The sequence below is a fragment of the Gopherus flavomarginatus genome, chromosome 9 (genome assembly GCF_025201925.1).
Source record: "Gopherus flavomarginatus isolate rGopFla2 chromosome 9, rGopFla2.mat.asm, whole genome shotgun sequence".
Lineage (NCBI taxonomy): Eukaryota > Metazoa > Chordata > Testudines > Testudinidae > Gopherus > Gopherus flavomarginatus.
Window position 1 is genome coordinate 4,819,986 of NC_066625.1, and position 20,695 is coordinate 4,840,680.

Here is a 20,695-nt window from a genome sequence, read left to right on the forward strand (position 1 = left end):
GTGATCAGTTTGTGTCCAGTCACCTGAGGCTGAGAAATATCACACCAGTTATTCTAGCTAACTGATGTAATAGCCGATCATATTCATATAATTCACTTTTTAAAACAAAACTCACTATGCCATTTTTTTCCATAATATGATGTGGCAGTGAGTTCCAGGGGTTTGCACAGTGCCCTAGACATGAATGTACTAAACACCAGATTTATTATGCAGGTACCAGATATATAGGAGAATCCTTAATTGCATTTCAGCATAAAAAAACTGCAACTAATCTTGCAGACTTTTATTGCCATAAAACTCCCTTGGGAATAATTATGGATGAGCATAACAGTGTCCAGAGGTTCAGTCTGGAAACTCATCCAAAATTTTCAAGCTTTTTCCATGTATTTTGGATCTAGAAACCTCCTAAGTACTAATTCTTTCATGATATTTCCAGCCATTCCTGCATGTGACTAAGTCAGAAACACCATGCAAATAGCTTAACTTGTGGTCTTTCTGTTTACAGAGACACAACCAAGAAGTGCAAAGGGATGAATGAAATATAAAAAAACAGAAAAGTTGACCAAACTCTATTGACTCTCTGAAAATGTTTGGATTTGTTTGGACCTGAACTAGGACATGACCCTCTTTGGTATACTAAGATTCCTATTATTGCTGACTTATGGACCTTTGTTTTCCAGAAATCAAGTAGAAATATGGGATTCTCCTCTATTGGAAACCAAACTACTTTATCCAGACCCCTTCCATATACCTACCCCATTAAAGTCCTTGTAAAAGGTGAGGAGTTGGGTGTACTTAGCAAAATGTCTGAACTGATAGAAGATGAGCTGCAGGAAACTTTGGCTGCTGCTGTACGATCCCGGAAATACCTTCTCTGGGAAAGCACCATGGAATCAAGAAAAGATAGAGAGAAATAGTTAGTGAAAAGACACAATACACAGTAGTGACGCTGTGGGATTTGGGTCACAGGAAGAAACAGCGGGAGAATTTTGGTTGCTATGGGATGGTGATGGTGCAGGGCTTCTGGTGGTTGCTGGGGCTGTGTTTGAGGATAGGGGAGGATATCTGTAAATTGAGGGTGCTGACAGGGGCTGCTGCCTGCTGAGTAGGAGGCTGGGGAAAGTGCTGGAATATATTCCAGAATCATGACTATATGAGATATTTTAGACACAGGGCAAAACACAGACTACAAAACCTAATGACCATAATGCACGTGGCCACTTTCTCTGCACTGTGCACTGAGGTGGGGGAGAAATTCCTTTCTGACCCAAGCAAGTGACAGAAGGTTGGGAGAGTTTTTCAGCATTGTGTCATAACAAAAGGTTTCTGCAGAAGATATCTGTAGGCCATTGCCACAGAGTAGAAGACTGGTACCTGAAGCATTAAGTTGATGTTCCAGGATTTTTTGGATTAAATTGTATATGTCGTGTGAAGTCTGTTGTGAAAACTCTGGGAAGATGTTGTCCAGGCTTTGGATGCTGCCAGGGATCAAGAAATAAGAAATCATTGATCCACATTTTAAGTATGTAATAGGGACTTTGCAAAGGGGAAAAATAGCTACATTCGGTAATGCCTTAGTTATAATCAGTTCATCCATAGGCAGAGAACCTGAAAGATGAACCACTGTCCAATCAGAGTGGTAATGTTGTACATCCACATTGGTGGATGTTTGCCTAGGGTGCAGGACAATGAAGAATTGGGCTTAGAAGCAGCCTAGATGCCAGTTAGATTGTAAACTCATTAGGTCTTCCCATGATATGTACATACTGAACAATGGGGCCCTGAGTCCTGAACTCATACAGTCAAAGGCCATAAGGTACCATCGTGTAAGCAATTTGTGGCAAGGCCTATCTATTGTTATGATTGTACAGTCTCTAGAGCAATGGCAACCTCGTCATGACTCAGGCTCCTAGGTGCTATCACAATACATATATTATATACTAATAACAAGGATCATCTAATGTGGCCTCCTACATGACACAAGACACAGGGCCTTGATGGGCGTCTCTACTGCTGTAGGTGCTACTGGAATACAAATAGTCATACATAAGGTGACCATCCGTCCTGTTTTTAAAGGGACCATCCCATTTTTGGGGACTTTTTCTTATATATGCCCCTATTACCCCCCACCCCCGTCCCTTTTTTTCATAGTTGCTATCTGGTAACCCTAGTAATACAAATATTGAATAATCATAATAGGAATTCAGAATTTATGGGATTTATAAGCACTGGCACATTTGGTAAGCACCAAGTGTAATCAAGGTATTGTACTCCAACGCAGAGCAGAGAACAAGCAGGGAAAGGAGCATCATGGGAATGAATAGGAATGCCTAGAATGCTGCAGTACGGGTTTGTGCTGAGGAGTCAAATACAAGATGTATCTGTAGATAGGGAAGTGTGGAATCTCTCTCTCTCTCTGACACACACACACACACACACACACACACACACACACACACACACACACACACACACACACACACACACACACACACACACACACACACGCCGTTCCCGGGCCACCGTAATTTCTACCAGCTTCTCCCCTATCTCGTGCTGTCCAGCCACTTGAGACGACATTAACTGTTTTCTTCCTTTTGTTTTCTGCCCTTTCCTTAAATCTCTGCCTAAATGTTTCTCATTCCAAAGATAAAAGAATTTTTTTTTAAATTTCTTTGAAATGCCAACACTCAACTGCCACTTGGAAAGTAAGTCCCGGATTTCAGCATGTGCAGCTCCCTTCTGAGCCCTGGTGAACTGGAATTTTTCCCAAGCAGGAGCCTATGATGGCACATGTTGATGCAAGGGATACTTACATGGCAGTGTACGACCGGAAGGTTACATCTACAGGTATTAACTCGAGCAGGTCTGCGTTCATACTAGGCAGGAGGAATTTTAACTTCTCCGTGAACCAGGCCTCATAAACGAGGTCTGTGAACTTGTAAAAATGTTTAGACAGGTCGGTAAAAAGTGTTGTCAGCATTTCTTGCCTCACTTCAGTGTTTTGCATTCCCAGGATGTTCTGCTGTGGGGAAGAAATGCATGTTATGCATGTGGTATTATTCTGAAAGAGAATATAGTTTTCTTCAATGAGTGTCTGAGCAGGTTGTTTACAAAGAATCACAAGCAGGGACTTTCAAAGGGTCATAACTGAGTTAGGTGCCCAACTCTCATTGTCTTTCAGTTAGGTGCCTAAATTCCTTAAGCTTCAGCCATAGAAACTAGAGGTGGAAAAGACCTATTAGTCCCTCTAATTGGATTGCTTTCTATTATTAAGTCCTTGTTCCAGCCTACCCTTAAATGATCATAGGCCAGGGACTTCTACTGCTTCCCTTGGGCAGACTATTCCAGTCTGAGATCTCACTGTCAGGAGATCTTTCCTCACTGAAAATTCCTGCTCCATTTCACTTTGCTCTCTTGCAACCTCTTGGGCTACCCTTCTCAGAGTTTTCTTTGCAGTTAAAGCTGAATTATTCTGCTGAGTCTAGACCCAGTGCTCCTTCTCTAAGACACATTCCAGGGCTGTCACCCCTGAGCTCACGGGAACGACTAAGAGGTGAGAAGTGGAGACAGCTATGAGATGTCTTGGGTAGATGTCTTCTAAGGAATGTTCCTTGTTCTCCACTAGAGAGGGCTAGGCACAATAGTTGTGAGGCTGATAACATAACATGATGCAAACACTGAGGTCTGAAGAGTGGGCAAACTTCTCCCCACTCACTCCTGATAGAAGAGTGAGCTGTGCTCCAGCTTGATTTGACCCTTGGGAATAAACAGGAGTTAAAAGGGATGCCATCTTATGGGATGGCTGCTTATCCTTGTATCAGAAAGAAGGTCAACTGCAAAGCAACCTGTATCATCATCCTATAGATCAAAACCGATCTCCTCCATGATTTCAGGAGAAGCGATACTTGCACAGAGAATGAACTTTGCGTTGCATTCTAACAACCTCCCATAGATGATGCAAAGAGCTCACAGAAGGGCTCATCCCTCAGCCTGTGCCGCTTCCTGTAGCCCCAATTGGCCTGGAGCGGCAAACCATGGCCAGTGGGAGCCGAGATTGGCCGAACCTGCTAACGTGGCAGGTAAACAAACTGGCCTGGCCTGCCAGCGGCTTCCCTGAACAAGCGGCTGCCCAAGTTTAAGAACCTCTGCTCCAGAAGGAGATGTCACCAGCCTTTCTCACCGGAGTAAGCATCAGTAACATGAGGCTTGAGAGAAAAGGGAAGGACATAGAGAAAGAGAAAGGTTCCTTCTTGGTGAAATCCTGAGTACCTGTGTAATAGCCAAATTGAACTTCGTCAGGAATTCATCCATCTTAGGCAATGCTATTTCAGAGTCTTTGCCCTCCAGACTTCTCAGGACCCGAATCATTGTGGTCACATTAAATAATGCATCTGAAGTCACAACATACTCCATCAGCTGGTCAACTCTCAGGGAACCCAAAAGGTCAGCCTAGGAAATATGAACACCCACCATTAGCAGAGGAATGTATATTCTGTCTCTACTAGATCTCGCTGAGCTATCTGCAGCAAACAAGTTATCCGTTGAATTTATTCTGTTTTTCTCTTTTCAAATTGCTTGTGAATGGATTGCGATTTTCAGAACTTCATTCATTGTTCAGAATTATTCATCTGATCTTTATGTGAGCTGTATTTCAACCCTGGGGAGAGCTTGTGAACCATTCACTGATGATACCATTTTGACTATTAGATGGGTCGCAGTTCAAAATTGGAGCTGCTTTGACTGAATATCTAGGTCACACAGTTGTCTGAATGATGAGCAAAAGACAGGTTTCCAGTGTGAGTACTTTTAACTACAAATTTTGAAGTTCCCTGTCTACCAACAATCAGCAAAAGCCACTGAAAATTTACTGTTTTGATGAACATATCTGCCCATAAACTGTTTGAATTTTTGTGGAAAGTGAACACTAAGAGGGTGTGAATACAGCCACAGAAAACTTGGTTCAAAATTCAAAGACATGTTTGCAAATAATTTGCTTTGTTCTTCATACACAGTAGGGCAAAGTATATTGGCCAAATTCTATTCCCACACAAGCTGATGTAAATCCAGAGCAAGTACAGTGAAATCAGTGGAGCTACTCCACTGTCACAACACTGTTACTGAAAGAAGAATTTGGCTGTGGTGCTGCTGGATGATAAAATTCTTTGGGATTTTCCACAGTATGATCAGATTTTCTATAAACCCCAATTACAATATATGCTGACTGTGCAGCTCTTACGTACAGGGTCAAAATTTTCATTGGTAGATTTCACTTCTTCTAGGGTCGCATCAAAGAAAAATGACCTCCAGGTGGTCTGTATCCATTCAGGGATGGACTCCACTGAGGAGCCTAAAGGGAAAAAACAGATCCATTGATCCTCATGGAATTATCCATTTCTTCCATCACAGTATGCACATTTTGTTTTAAAAATACATTTGTCCCAGAGAAATGGAAAACTCAGTGCCTGGATGGCAGAAAGAAAAATTGTTGCCCTAATTATTAATATTATTATTTATTGATATACTATAGCTATGCATGGTTTGTAGTGGGAAATATGTTGCTTAAGCTGTAACTTCTTACATTCTAAGTAAAACCAAAGTGCAACAAATCAGGCAACAGTCCATAATAGGAGAGCGGTAGGGGTCAGGGTGAGTGAGAACTTTGACAACAGGTCAAGACGCCAGGTATATCCCTTATTTGTTTTTATATTCACTAGGAGATATTTGATTTTCTTTGAGGCAGCCATCAGAGGTGGGCATGACGAATCTTGGTTTAATACATTGTTGGAAAGGTGGCACCTCTTACAGAGCAGCTTTCCTTCCTGCTTCACTATAGAGTGTCAGAGTAGTAGCAGTGTTAGTCTGTATCCGCAAAAAGAATAGGCGTACTTGTGGCACCTTAGAAACTAACAAATGTATGCTACAATAAATTTGTTAGTCTCTAAAGTGCCACAAGTACGCCTATTCTTACTACAGAGTGTGTTATCTTTGGGTCCGAGCCTAAATTGTTCTGACCCAGAGGAGCGGAGAATGTTACCAGCTGAACCATTGACAGAGCCAACCAGTGTACACAGCATTCTAACGTCACCCAAGCATGTTACCTTTTAAGACTTTGAGGTTTTGCACAATCCAGAGTACAACGTCTCTCCTAGAGGATTCAGTCATGTGCTGATGAGCTCCATCAAAGCCCGCAACACTGTGTGGACAAGAGCAGCAAACACAGTGAAATACACAGACATAAGGGTCAGGTAGTTTTGCAGGAGCAGCCTGGTAATGGCATCATCTGAGAGGACTGAGATTTTATGCTGCAACAAATGAAAAATGCCATGCAATTAACACACCTACGTTAGTGAAATCTGAATTAAAATCCTCTGGGTCGAAAGGGAGGTCTTTGTTGCCTGGGCGTGTGCCTTCCAGCTGAGGTCGGCAGACATGCACTAACTCGAGCAGAGCTAGGCCGCTAAAAGTAGCAGTGTGAATGTTGCGGCATCTGCTAGCTACCAGACTGCAGCCTCGGGGTGCGGGTGGTCTTGTACTCAATCAGCTAGCCTGAGCCGCCGCTCATGCTGCAGTCTCCACGCTGCTATTTTTAGCATACTAGCTCCAGCAGAGCTAGCACATATCTGTCTGCTTGAACTGCAGTATAAATGTATCTTTGTGAGACTTCTAATCTACAACCTCAGTGAACCGTATAGTCCCTCTGCCTCATGCCAGGACTCATTTCACTATCTTCTATTCAGTCAATATCCATCTGAAATGCCAGTGAATTATATTCTGTGCATTGCATTTAATTTGTCATTGAAAGGACCTGATGCAAACTGGATTTTGGAAGCCTGCTGATTGAAATAATTGAGCTATAAAGTTTTAGTATTTGCTAGACTATCTCCCCTCCCTCCCCCCCCCAGCAATAAGTTGAGATGGGAAATAACTGCAGCAATGTAAATATCAAAGAAAACATGAACAAAGTGTACCATGATAGCGGCCTCAGTGAATTTTGTCAGAATAATCTGAACATCCTCGGGTTTGCTTTGTTGGAAGAACTGAATGAGCCGGGCTGCTAAGTCCATTCTGGTCAGCGTGTCAGAGTGTACTACCATGTCACCGATCTGAGTGGGAGTCAGGATGTCCAAAATCGTATACTGGAAAAAGACAAAACATGTGGAAGCTTTTTAACGCAAATCCAACTCTTTCATTTCAGAGCCTTAAGGCCTTTCCTCTCCTGAATACACGAGGATGTGGAAACACATGAAAAGGCTTACTGCATCAAAAGGTTGGTGGGAGAAGGAAATCAACTGAGTATAAGATGCTTCCATGGAGAATTTTCCAAAGTATTCCAATAGCCAGTCTCTAGTGGGAACCTTGGTATAGCAGACAGGACCTGCATTGAGAATAGAGAAAAATGCATAGCAGGGGAGAGATGAATGGGATGGTGAATGTTAATCTGAGCATACATTGCTGCACGGTGCTACAGTAAGTGATGCTTTATCACCGGGCAAGTTACATGCTTCCCAGTTACATGCTGCTGAGAGAACACTTGGCTTTCAGGTCACCACCCAACGTAGGAATGCGATAAATAACTCAATCAATAAACAAAGCACTGCACACACCACTGCTAACACTGCATGCGGAAGGGGAGATTCTCTGGATGGCACAGCAACAAATACAGAAACAAATACAGAAAGCTCCTCCCACAGGGCATTAGCCCATGTCTACACTGCAAAGAAAAACCTGTAGCAATGAGTCTCGGAGCCCATTAGGCTGGGCTTGCGGGGCTCGGCCTGTGGGGCTAGATACAGCAGTGTAATATGTTCCCACATGGGCTGGACTTGGGCTCTGAAACCTGGCTAATGCAGAGGGGCTTGGATCCCAGACTCCAGCTGCAGTGGGAATGTCTACACAGATTCTATCGTTTGGTATTTCTAAGACATCTCTCTCTATCTATCTATCATCTAGCTATCGATTAGCACCACTGCTTGGTCACCATAAACACACAAAGCCAGACATTGCCTTCGAGCCACTTTATAATTTATCAGTCCACTTGCAGAATAAGATGTATAATAGCTCAAGATTCCCTATGTTTTCCCTACTGCCAAGGTTAAAAAACATGTGAGATTCTAAAGATTAATCTTCGCACTTAGCTCTATGCATTCTCTTGGACCCTGCAAAGCGGGGTGGGAAGCAGAGTCAGGGGCATTCACTAGAAACATACTGCTAGAAAATGAGTGTGAAGTGACCAAGGGACACCCATTAAAACACGGGGCAGCTGGAAGTCAGCTTACTGTCACATGAACTACAAAATAGTATTGTAGGGCCAAGTTTACAAAGGTAATTAGATTAGGCACCTAAAGATGCAGTTAGGTGCCTAGTGGGATACAAAAGCACCTATGTGAGTTAGGCACCTAACTGCCAATGACTTGCCATGACAGTCACATGCCTAACTCCCATAGCGCTTTTGGAAAAACTCATTAGGCACCTAATCTAAACACCTTTGTAACGCTGGCCCTATTGTCAATAACAGTTCATCAGGGGATGACGGCATAGGCCAACAGGCTGGCATAAATATGCTCCCTTCAATATAAAAGTGAGACTGGCAAAGGTGTCTGAGCCACAAAATGCAAAATCTGGTTCCTAAGGAGCCCCAGAGCCCTAGGAAATCTCACCAAATAACTGATAACATGGAAAGAAAAAGGCAACATGGCACTTTGGAGGTGTTCCAGATGCCTTTGTTGTAATGTGGCCCACTAGACATATCGAAGCATGCTAGGTAATTACACGCCGCTTTTCTAAGGGGTAGTGCCAAAGGTGTTCCCTTTGCATCACTGGAGATTCCTTCAAGGGCAGTCATCTTTGTGACACCATTTCATGCACATGAACAGACCCTACCTGCAGAATCGGAAATGCTTGCAGAATGCTCTGTGTAAGTGACCTGTTGTGCGGGGCAGAGGGCAAGTGATGGATCCAGTCTGTTGAAAAGGAAGCAAAAAAAAAAACATTATTGACACAAGCAGTTAATGTACCAGGCACATGGAAAGGTGGTTTCTTTAGTGCCGGACTCCTCACCATGTCCCATCATGAGACTTTTCTCGCCATGGTCACTTGGAACATTGTGGAGAAAGCAGGGCCTGCTGGGTCAAGATGCTGTGACCTTCCTTGACTGGGGTGGGGGGGGGGGTGCATCAACACTGCTCCTTGTAATGTTATGTTTATTTGCAGTATGTTACTCAGACCGCCAGACGTCTCTAGTACAGAGCTCCAAACAGAGGGTGAGCCCTGGTTAACATGAGAGATAAAGCTGGAAATCGAGCTGTGTGGAAGCATATGTTCTTGCCTGTTGTAGTAGCTGGTTTTTATAATAAACATCTCCTGTGTGAGACAGATCATGATTCAGTATATCATGATGCTCCTGACTTGGCACAGGGGTCACACTGGAGCAACGTGATGCAGCCGTTTCCCCAGATGCTGAGCATATTGCTCTGTTTGTGTCATGTACTTATGACCATGTAGATACTACAGCAGCCCTTAGATATGCTGGGGATGGGTGCTAAGAAAACACCCAAGAGAGTAAAAGAAAGAGTGGAAGGAATTTCTTGTGTCCTGTATTCCATTGCCAATCACAGGAACAGGTAAATCAGTCAGTTAAGATGAGTTAATTGTGCTACTGGCCCTTTCTTTAGCCATGAAGTCATCAGCTGGAGAATTGTCAGTGGAAAGGAGTTGGTTTCTAGCAGTTCGAGAGGGTGAGATAAAACTCTGAATCTACACTGCCAGAAAACGCACTATCCTTATTAACCACGCAACACTGGCCCACTGCGCTACATGGCGCAGGCAGTTCTACAGCTAAGCTCGCTTTGAAGGTGTCACGGAGTCACCAGGCGATGCTCTGGAACTGCTCCCCACCAAGCCAGGCAGGACTTTGGGGAGCCTCCTCTCCCTTGGAGCAGACTTGTTCAGGGCAAGAAGCTCACATGTCTTCACCTCCTGGGTCTCTCCTTGGAGCATTCAGCATCCTCTGCCCCTCCGTGCGCTTCCCACAGTGAGCCCGCCCCAGCGGGGTCCTGGGGAAACCACAGGGTCCTGCACCCCAACTTTGCAGTCAGATGTGACTCTCAGCCAGCCAGTAAAACAGAGGTTTATTCGATGACAGGAACAGGGTCTAAAACAGAGCTTGTAGATACAGCGAACCGGACCCCTCGGCCGGGTCCATTCTGGGGGGCAGTGAGCCAGACCCCCACGTCTGCCCTCAGCCAGCTCCAGACTAACCACCCCCTCCAGCCCCTCCTCTCTGCTCAGCTCCTTTCCTGGGCCAGGAGGTCACCTGATCTCTTTGTCTCCAACACCTTCAGCTGGCACCTTTGCAGAGGAGGGGCCCAGGCCATCAGTTGCTAGGAGACAGAGTGTCAGGCATTTAGGTGCACTGGCCCTTTGCTCTGCCAGATACTTAAGAACTGCCTAGGGGACACTGAGGCACCAACACAGTATTCATAGAAAACATTAAGAACATTCCTAGTTCATCACAGAAGGCATCGCTATTGGATGTCTTCTGGCAAACTCCCTGTCTTCTTCTCCACAGGCTTTCTGGACCGTCTCTATTAAACCGTATGTTCCCAAAGCTACTCCTGGTTTTATTACTAAAGCCAGTTCTTTTCTTTCCCCCAGTTTGTTGTCCCTAAGTATTTCTGTAGAGTTTGGGATATGTTTTGAGTATAACTGACATGATTTTCATCCAAAGTCATATTCCTCCCCAACCTTCCCAGGCAGTCCATAGTTCTCATAATGATATTGCGCCTATGTAACCTGTTGGTTACGCAATGGAAAGTGATGTGAGGGGAATTTAACACAAACCTCCAACAATCCAGAGAGACTCTGGGATCTATAGGAAGCCCTGATTGTTTCTGGTGCTATTTATACCCCTGGGATGGCAGAGTGTGACATATTGTCATGCTAGCAGTGACACCTAATTGCTAACCTCCTTCATGCCTTTAGCGTTATCTCTGGGCGTGAAGCTTAAGACTTAGTTCCTGCAGCATCACCTCTATCAGGGTGTAACTTGCAACACCCATGGCCAGAATTAAAAATCAATCAATTAAAGCCAGATCAAAACCACTGAGAACATGCTGCCTATTTCCAGTGGGCACCTGATCACAATGGCTGAAACACAGCAACAACCACCCACTTGCATACACCCACACCCTGAAACATCCTGGGTGGAAGGGAGGGGTTAGCCATGCGAGGCCTAATGGGGTCAGTGGGGACTAATGTGCTAACATTGTCAGGGCTCCTTGCAAGTTAAATTGACCCCTAGTTTAATGGTTTTCACTCTGTTTACATTTATGGCCTGGTTTTCCAAAAACTACATATTCTCTAAGACACAAAGCGGTGGCCCAGGTTCTCACTGAGATCCATCCCCTTTGTGCTGTAGTGGAAGAAATCAGAATTCTCCCAGCAAATATGCTGGAAGTAAGTAGGGTGACCAGAGAGCAACTGTGGAAAAAACGGGACGAGGGGTGGGGGGTAATAGGCACCTATATAAGAAAAAGTCCCCCAAAATGGGACTGTCCCTATAAAAACGGGACATCTGGTCACCCTAGGAGTAAGATGAGCTGTGTTAAGTAGGTAGCAGAGGTATGCTATGATAGCCCTCCACTGGCATAGGTTAGAGCAGTATCTAATCTAATTTAGCTCACACCAGAGCTGGGTCACTGTCGACTGGCACTAAGAAATAGAGAACCGCCCCTGAATCTCTGACATCCCTGCTCTCCCCTGTGCTGAGTGAAACCTGGCTGCTGGAATGCATTTGACCCTGTGTGTATAATTTGCATGTGTATTTACCACAATTGCTCATTTGTTCAGGGCTGCCCAGGGGGTGCAAGTGGGGCAATTTGCCCCAGGCCCTGCAGGGCCCCCCATGAGAATATGGTATTCTATAGTATTGCAACTCTTTTTTATGGAAGGGGCCCCCGAAATTGCTTTGCCCCAGGCCCCTTGAATCCTCTGGGCAGCCCTGCATTCATTTGGGTTGTTCAGCATTGGCGAGACCTCATCTGGAGTACTGTGTCCAGTTTTGGGCCCCACTCTACAAGAAGGATGTGGAAAAATTGGTTGGAGCACATGACTTATGAGGAGAGGCTGAGGGAACTGGGTTTGATTAGTCTGCAGAAGAGAAGAATGAGGCGGGATTTGGTAGCTGCTTTCAACTACCTGAAAGGGGGTTCCAAAGAGGATGGATCTAGACTGTTCTCAATGGTAGCAGATGACAGAACAAGGAGTAATGGTCTCAAGTTGCAGTGGAGGAGGTTTAGGTTGGATAGTAGGAAAAACTTTTTCACTAGGAGGGTGGTGAAGCACTGGAATGGGTTCCCTAGGGAGGTGGTGGAATCTCCTTCCTTAGAGGTTTTTAAGGTCAGGCTAGACAAAGCCCTGACTGGGATGATTTAGTTGGGGTTGGTCCTGCTTTGAGCAGAGGGTGGGATTAGATGACCTCCTGAGGTCCCTTCCAACCCTCATCTTCTATGATTCTATGATTCGTGGGTGCAAATAGCCAGTGTGACGCATTTACAGCCACGTGTGTCCACAGCCACCCAATTTGTGTGCATGGACTGAATTCTTTTGGACCACTGTTGTGCATTCGTTTCTGTCCATGCAGTTGGGGGCCTGGCTTTTGGAAGAGCAGGCCCTTTGCTGCTCATTTGTGTATTAGACTTTTTTAGTTAACACTTTTTCCTAATTTTCTCGCTTTTCCAGAACTGTACCATTTTCCAGGCCCCTCTGACCATTTGCTTGTCCCAGGATCTCATAAGGTATGGAACCTCATCTACTAGTGGGCTGGAGGACTGTTGGTAAAAGGGGGCCCGTTGTAGGTACGGCTGTGGGAAAGGTGATGAGGCAATGACTTGATCAGAAAGTAGGTCAGTAATCATTCTGTAGAGGTTTACGACGGTGATAAGCTGGGCTGAGTTGGCCCATGGTTTTTAGACCACTGAATGCAAAGCTCGTAACATGCAGAGAGGAAGGAGCTCAACCACTGGGATGGACCAAAACCTAAGGCTGAGGCCTGGCCTACACATAAACATAGGACAACCTAGCTATGCCACTCAGGGCTGTGAAAAATGTTGTGCCCTGAGCACTGTGGTTAGGTTGACTTTACCCCTGGTGTAGAAGCAGCTAGGCTGATGGAAGGATTCTTTTGTCGACCTAGCTACCGCCTCTAGGAGAAGTGGATTAACTACAGCAATGGGAATACCCCTTCCATCAACGTAAGAAGCATCTGCACTTCAGAGCAACAGCGGCCCAGCAGCAGCCCCATAGCTGTGCCACTGTAGTGCAGACATACCCTGAGTCTTTACAGGAAAGAACCATTCCGGTGTCAAAATCAAAGCTCCTGGAGTAACAACAGCCTTGTGAACTTGGCCCACCTCACTAACTTGCACGTAAGAACGGAAAACAAAGGAGCAGTGGCAGTTTCTTGGCAGCATGCAGACAAAACGATATTCAGTGAGTCACAAAGCAGGTGTGCACACACCAGGGCCGTCCTTAGGATTTATAGGGCCCTACGCAGTATTATTAAACTGGTGCTCCTATGCCGGATAGCAGCCCAAGCTCACAGCCTGGTGGGGGAGGGGGAGGAGGGACTTGACAGCAAAGGATAATGAGATGCCCAGCCTGCCTCATGGTGGCGGAGAGTCACAGTTCCCCGCAGAGACTTCCATGCACTCTCCCTCATGCAGAATGGACATGAAGAAAGTACCTAATTAAAAGCACTAAAATTTGGGAATAAAAAATGTCAGTCACAGGTTTTTTGATATGCCCTGAAGTTTGTCAGAGATTTATTTGCAAAAACTTCATAGTAAGGGTGAGTCAGCTGTCCTGCTGAATACAACATTACATATAATGGAATACATGATGCAGCTCTTCTCTGTTTTACATTTTCTTCATCAGTATTTCTAAGTTGAATTTATATTTTAAATGTACTCAAATCTTAAGCCAGCATTCCAGATTACTACATATTTAACTCACTGAAACAAAGACATTCTTTTAAATTAATCAGAGAGGTTTAGTGTGTTCATAACAATGTTCATTGCTTTTAGAAAAAGGGAACAGTAATTTACTTTGTGTGATCTCCATAACTAGAGACATGGTTATGAAATTTCACCAACTTTAAAAAAATATGTTTCCAAAGATTTTAGGTATAACAAGGATTTTGTCTTACTATGGTACTGATTTTGCTGGAGGGTTCTTTTAAAACTAGTTTGTCGGATAGTCAGAAGTAAAAAAGGGAACTCTTTGTCCAGCTATCTGGAAGGGAAGGACTGTTGTCCCTTTAAGGGCTCTCTTCAGTGGGGAGTGGGGGGAGAGGTGGTGAAGGGATGGACAGAAAGGACAGGAAGACTTGGAAGCACTTTTTTTTTTAACTATAGTAATTAAAATGTGTATTTTAGATAAGGGAGGTCTTTTGAAGGATTTATTTAAAAAACTATGTGTGAAGATCCACACATTTAAGGCTAAAGATGATTGTGCATCTAAAACTCTATGCAAGCATTTTTTAGAAATGTGATTTTATAGTCTTCACTAGCTAACTAATGAAATATTTTTAAAGCAAATTTTAAACTAAGGTCCTGTAGACTAACATGTTCTGTGTAAATATTACATTAATGCACAACTGTTTTTGTCAGTAAAGTCAGAAATTGACAGTATAAAAATTTATTTGGGCATAAGCTTTCGTGGACATCTGATGAAATGGGTTCTAGTCCACAAAAGCTTATGCCCAAATAATTTGTTAGTCTTTGAGGTGACACAAGGACTCATCCTTGTTTTTGCTGATACAGACTAACAGGCCTACCACTCTGAAACCTGTCAGTATATACCTTGGGGTTGGCAAATGCCTGTTAAATGGCTTTATTACCCCTTGAATGTCTCTTTAACAGTTTCAATGTTGTGCTAATAGGTCTGGCAGGCTGGAGGTTTTTTCACTTTTAACTACTAGATTCCCTCCCAAGGAAGACTCACCAGGCTAGAGCAGCGATCTGTGGGAGCCTGCAGGAAGGGTCAGAACAGGGATAGGAAAACAAGAGGGTGGACACTAAGACCCAGTGGTTCCCCAAATTTTCAGGTGCCCTACGCAGCTGCCTATGTTGTCTATGCCTAAGGACGGCCCTGGCACACAATGAACTATATCGCAACTTTGCTAGTAGTACTTGGTGCATGGAAGTGCTCTGGCTGCCGCAGGCCAAGGGGCTGAGATGCGAGGAGAAAGTTTGACTTGCAGTCTGTGCAGAGCATGGTCCAGCTATGGAAATCTCCCATCCCAGCATAGTCTAGACCTGGCCTTTTATCCCTCCATCAGGCGAAGCAGATAATAAGAGCTGACTGAGAAGGGATCTCACTAGACTGGGCAGTAAAATGGGAAACAAAATTCAACGTTGATAAGTGCAAGGAAATGCACCTTGGAAAAAATAATCCCAACTATCCATACAAAATGAAAGTGATCTTGGAGATATTGTGGAGAGTTCTCTAAACATCCACCCAATGTGCAGTGGCAGTCAAACAAGTGAACAGAATGTTAGGCACCATTAGGAAAGGAATAGACAATAAAACAGAAAATACCATGTCGTCACTAGATGTATAAATCCATGGTACACCCACACCTTGAACACCGCATGCAATTCTGGCCTCCCCATCTCAAAAAAGATACATTAGAACTGGAAAAGGTACTGAGAAGGGTAACAAAAATGATTAGGGGTATGGAACAGCTTCCATACGAGCAGAGATTGAAAAGACTGGGACTGTTCATCTTAGAAAAGTGACAACCAAGGGGAATATGCTAGAGGGCTATAAAATCATGACTGGTGTGGAGAAAGGGAATAAGGAAATGTTACTTACCCCTTCACATGATACAAGAACTAGGCATGACTTGGTGAAATTAATAGGCAGCAGGTTTAAAACCAACAGAAGGAAGTATATCTTCAGCAAATGCCATCAACTCGCAGCCAAGATGGTCAGGGATGCAACCCCATGTTCTGGGTGTCCCTAAACCTCCAACAGACAGAAGCCAGGACTGGATGACACGGCATGGATCACTTGAAATTGTCCTGTTCTATTCACTCCCTCTGAAGCATCTGGCAGCAGCCACTGTTGGCAGACAGAATACTGGGCTGGATGGACCATTAATCTGACCCAGTCTGGCTGTTTTCATGTTCTTATGTTATATTCTTACTAGAGGGGAGGTCCAGAAAATAAAGTGATGAGCACTTTAGAAATCATGATTGCTAGACAGATGCATAATGAAAAAGCAGAAAGCATCATATACAGTAGCTACACTTTAACAGGAGAATTTTTTATTGGAGACTAATAAATGCACAGGACACTGCTCTCTAGATCATTGCTAACACAGATGACAGGGCTTCTATCTCTACTAGTCATTGACCTCTGAAACTCCAGTATCTTCTGAAATCCTCTTCTTTGGTGCTAAAATAGTCCTTGTGCTTTAGGGTAGAGACTCGGTTATTGATTCACAGAGTCACTCCATTAACTGGCTCAATGCACTCACTGGCAATGGAGCAACATACACTCTGGGTTCTTTTTCTGGTGTGTTTCAACCTCAGCTTCCACTTCCCCCAGCACACTTGGCCCTATTTGTTTTACTTGTGAACAGGGACATCCAGCGGCCAAAGAGGGAAGCTCACTAGTAGAATTTAACAGCCAGCTTATTGACACACCTTTCTGATCTCCTACTGCCCTGATCTGCTGTGATCATCCTCACCAAGGGAAGTGAGGGGGCCCATCCCTGGTCCTATTGCAAATTAGCCTTGGTAGAGCAGTGGAAGACATGCTCCAGGGAATTGCACTGGCAGGGCATGGATCAAATGGCCTTTTCCACTTCCAGTTTCTAGGATCTCAAAAGAAATCTTCATTTTTCTTCTCCTCCGGGTGGTTCCCTCCTGCCTGTGGGGTCTGTGCCACTTTCTTTTCCTCAGTGCAGGGCATCAGCTGGCAGGGTGGACGCACCACAATTGGATTGATCAGTAGGGAGAGGCAGTGCTCACTGGGGGTGAGGGGCACTGTTAGCTTTGGGCACTGGCAACTCTTCTTGGGGTCCCTCTTGGGCTGCCTTCCCAACTCTGACCCGGACTTTGCCGTGTGACTTCAGGCAAGTTGTTTAACTTCCCCAGCCTTCTCCCGAACGGGGTAGCTAGCGAGCTGTGCAAAATGTTTAACTCCCAGCCCAGGGGAAATTCACCTGGTTTCATGTACTGTTTTGAACCCAGACTTCAGCTTAGGCTCCTGAACCTTCCTATCATCCCTCCCTCCAGCCTCCCAGCCCGCCCCTCTAGCCTCTGGGACTCTCCTGACTGTCACTCCTTCAGCGCCTTGGGAAGCAGCCTGGCGGCTGGAAGCAGTGGAAGATCCATTGCTTGGGACGTGTCAAACTAGATGGGGCAAGATACTAGAAAATGGACAATCCTGCACTAGCAAGGAAAGGCCGAGGGTTCAGATACTTACAGGCCTGAGGTACCAAAGTCCCATTGGGTTCACCAAAATGCCTTTGAGGATCTGAGCCTAGGTGACCTAATAGCCATCAATAACTTCTAGGACTCTGTGGCCTGTAACCCTCTCTCAGGATAAAGAATTTTCTGGGGACAGCTCTCAGACCTGTATGAGAGAAGGGAGGAGAGATTCCCATTAAAATTCCTTCCCTAGATTGAGCCACCTTCCTCCTCATCACATTGGCTTCTAGGTGCCTCTCCCCAGGACACTGGTCTTTTCTGGTGCTGTCAGTAAAGCCTGTGTTCAAAGAGCTACGGCCCAGGAGAACCCCAGCCGTGCTGGGAGACTCAGTAAGCAGTGGAAGGGATGAAGCCAGCTGCCAGAGCTGGGCCTGTAAAATTCCAAACCATCTCCCTGTGCGTGCCCGGATTTAGTCTCTGCAGAACAACATAGGGCCTTGCAGTTCTTCCCTCTAATACATCAGTGAAAGGGCTAAAATCTCCCTATCCTGAGGGCTCAGGTACGCCCTGCAGAGCCGATCACCAGCCATACTAGCATAGAGGCAGGAAAGGGTTAAAAGCTGCAAGCATGCTATAGCCTGAGGCTGAATAGGCTGCATGTGTGTGCCTTAACAGGGTGCTAAATGCACAGCAGAAATAGGAAGCGTGGTCACAGCTGGGGCCCTTTGGCTAGTGAGGGCTTGGCAAATGCTGAGCAGGGCAGGAAGGAGAGGCTGGATTTAGGGTTTTAACTTTGAATGAGCAAGTATCTGCTAGGTTTTTATAAGCCCATGGGCTACCTGCTTCCCTTAGGGGGTTGCACAGCACCCATCACAGCAGGGTTTATATGATCAGATTTCTTCATTAGAGCGCAAGGTGTCACTCCTGCTTCATGGGGGACGGGGGAACTAGCTGAGTAACAGCTAGCAGCAAAGCACTGACTCATAGAGGAGACTCGAAACTAAAACATGCAGTGGCAGGGGCAGCCGTGCCTTTGGACTGACTAAGGCTGGTGTTCCCTGTAGCTCAGAATAGGGAACAGCATATCAGCCCCAGTTAATTTGCACTGAGGGCAGGGGGGACCTATATGTCCAGTTTATAATGGCACCTGCTGTGTAGCTATCTTACAGGCAGAGCGATCTGTCACCACCTCCCCTTCCCATCTGCATCTGGCTGTGGGAATTCTAACTCGAGTTGGATCAGAGACCGCGGGGAGTGTTCCTTCTGCCCAAGTCCCCAAAGGTGATACCTCTGCGGGGTTCCCTACACGGGATAGGCTGGAGGGGGCTGCACCGCAGACCACCTCAGGAGGAGTCAGTCTGTAATGAAATGAAAATGCCAGAGCTGCTGGCAAGGGAGTGGCACCGTAAGAACGCTGTGTGGCTGATGCCTTCCAGGCCCCGGGGGTGAATGTGCAGTCACTGTGACCAACCTTGCATCACAGGGGCCCCACCCACAAAGGTGGGCAGTGGTGTACCCATGTGGTTATCCTGGGACAGCCTTCACCTCTGAGCAGAGCTCCACAGGGCGTGGGGACAGAGACTTGCTAATGTGTCATCTAAGGGCCTGCTCCCACTGGAGGCCAATCTCTGACTGGTATCAAGGGAAGCAGGATTGGGCCCTCAGTGACCTTTACAACTGAATATACTTCTTGCCTGCCTGGCCATTGAAATGATAGGAATGTCAGCATGAAGCACGTGCACTGATGCATGGCATAGGGGCGGTAAAAGTCAGAGCACGCTATTCCATGGGACTTTCCAGCGCTATAGGGCAATCTTGCTGGTGGAAGTTTACTTAACATTTCAAAGAGACGTTGTGACGTTCTTTCTCATTTAATACCCTGGCCATTGTTGGTCATTCAGGGAGGGAAGGACTGTCTGAGTATTAAAAGTGGATGGTTTTTAACCTCAGTGTACTGCATCATGAATATGATCCTTAAAACAAACAAAAAAAGGTTGTTTTAACCACCAGCCGGGCTTCAGCCTGGGAGGGGTTCAGTTTGCTTTTTGGATGAATTTTCTGGTCAGAACTTATTTGATCCAAACTGGTTCTTGCAGCTCTCCTCCTGATCTTCTTGGCTGTGACTTCAGAATAATTCCCAGAGCACCTAGTCCTGAGGAGATAAAGATAATAGAGTCAGATGGGAAATAAACAGACAAAGAAGCAATGCGGTCTAGAGATTAGCGAGGGGGACTGTGAATCAGGAGGGCTAGTCCTCGTTCTGCCACTGATTCAGTGCATGAATTTGGACAATCACTTAAGCTTGCCGTGCTTTGGTTTTCTCATCTGTAAAATGGGGATAATCTTTAGACCTTGGGATCTTGCTTACACTGTGCAACCAAGAAATATTAATATTACCCTGTTACACAGAGGTGGTGGGGAGAGACATTTACAAGAGACAGACTTATCACAGATTTTCAGGAGGAATCAAATCTTTTTTCACCCCTGAAATACTTCTTTTACCATAGGAAACTGCTTGATGGCAAAGATTTCTGGTCTTGGGTGAGTTTACATTTAAAGACAGTTCTGAACCATAAAAGGCAGATAGCCCCAACCCCATGTTAGTTACCCTGCATGATTTTAGGTGTGGTTTGAGGCACTCAAGACTGTGTTTCAACAAGCTTTTCCCTCCCACATGCTCCTCACTGTAACCAAAAACACCCAAGCAAACAAGAAGAGCTGCTCATTTGAACAAATAGAATCCTGTTTTAAAACAGAAAACTTTGTATTAATATGATGTCCATAATAAATGCACACAGAACACACAAGGACAGTGAAATAATATCCAGATGTGTGCCTTGCATATACCACGCTTTGGGCTTGATTCTGATCTCTTGTTTTCTCTGATGAGCTCCAATGAAGTCATTGAAGCTACTCCGGTTTATACCATCAGAGCGGAATCTCAGGCCTGCAGATATAATACATGCAATTAATTTTAAAACACCACGACAAGACAATACATTGGACAGCCCCGCTGTTCACAGACTAACATGAAATATGTCGTTAAGAGACTCTGTGATGTAAGGGCTAAGAGGCTACTTGTGCCTTATCTACACTGGAACTCCCTCCACTGCTACCATGGGTGGACATATGCCAATGCTAGCCAAAGTGGCACATTTTAAGAGAAAAGCTTTAGCAGAGGGTAGGACTAAGATGGGGCATGAGAAAGAAAAAGTAACAAATGAATTAACCCTTTGATCACCAGCTTCTTTCAG

At 45.1% G+C, this 20,695-nt stretch overlaps 1 long non-coding RNA gene across 1 annotated transcript in view; it reads left to right on the forward strand.

Moving 5' to 3' along the window:
- Positions 1 to 20,695, forward strand: part of LOC127057994 (uncharacterized) — a 103,112-nt gene that overhangs the window by 70,107 nt on the left and 12,310 nt on the right. The window lies entirely within an intron of this gene.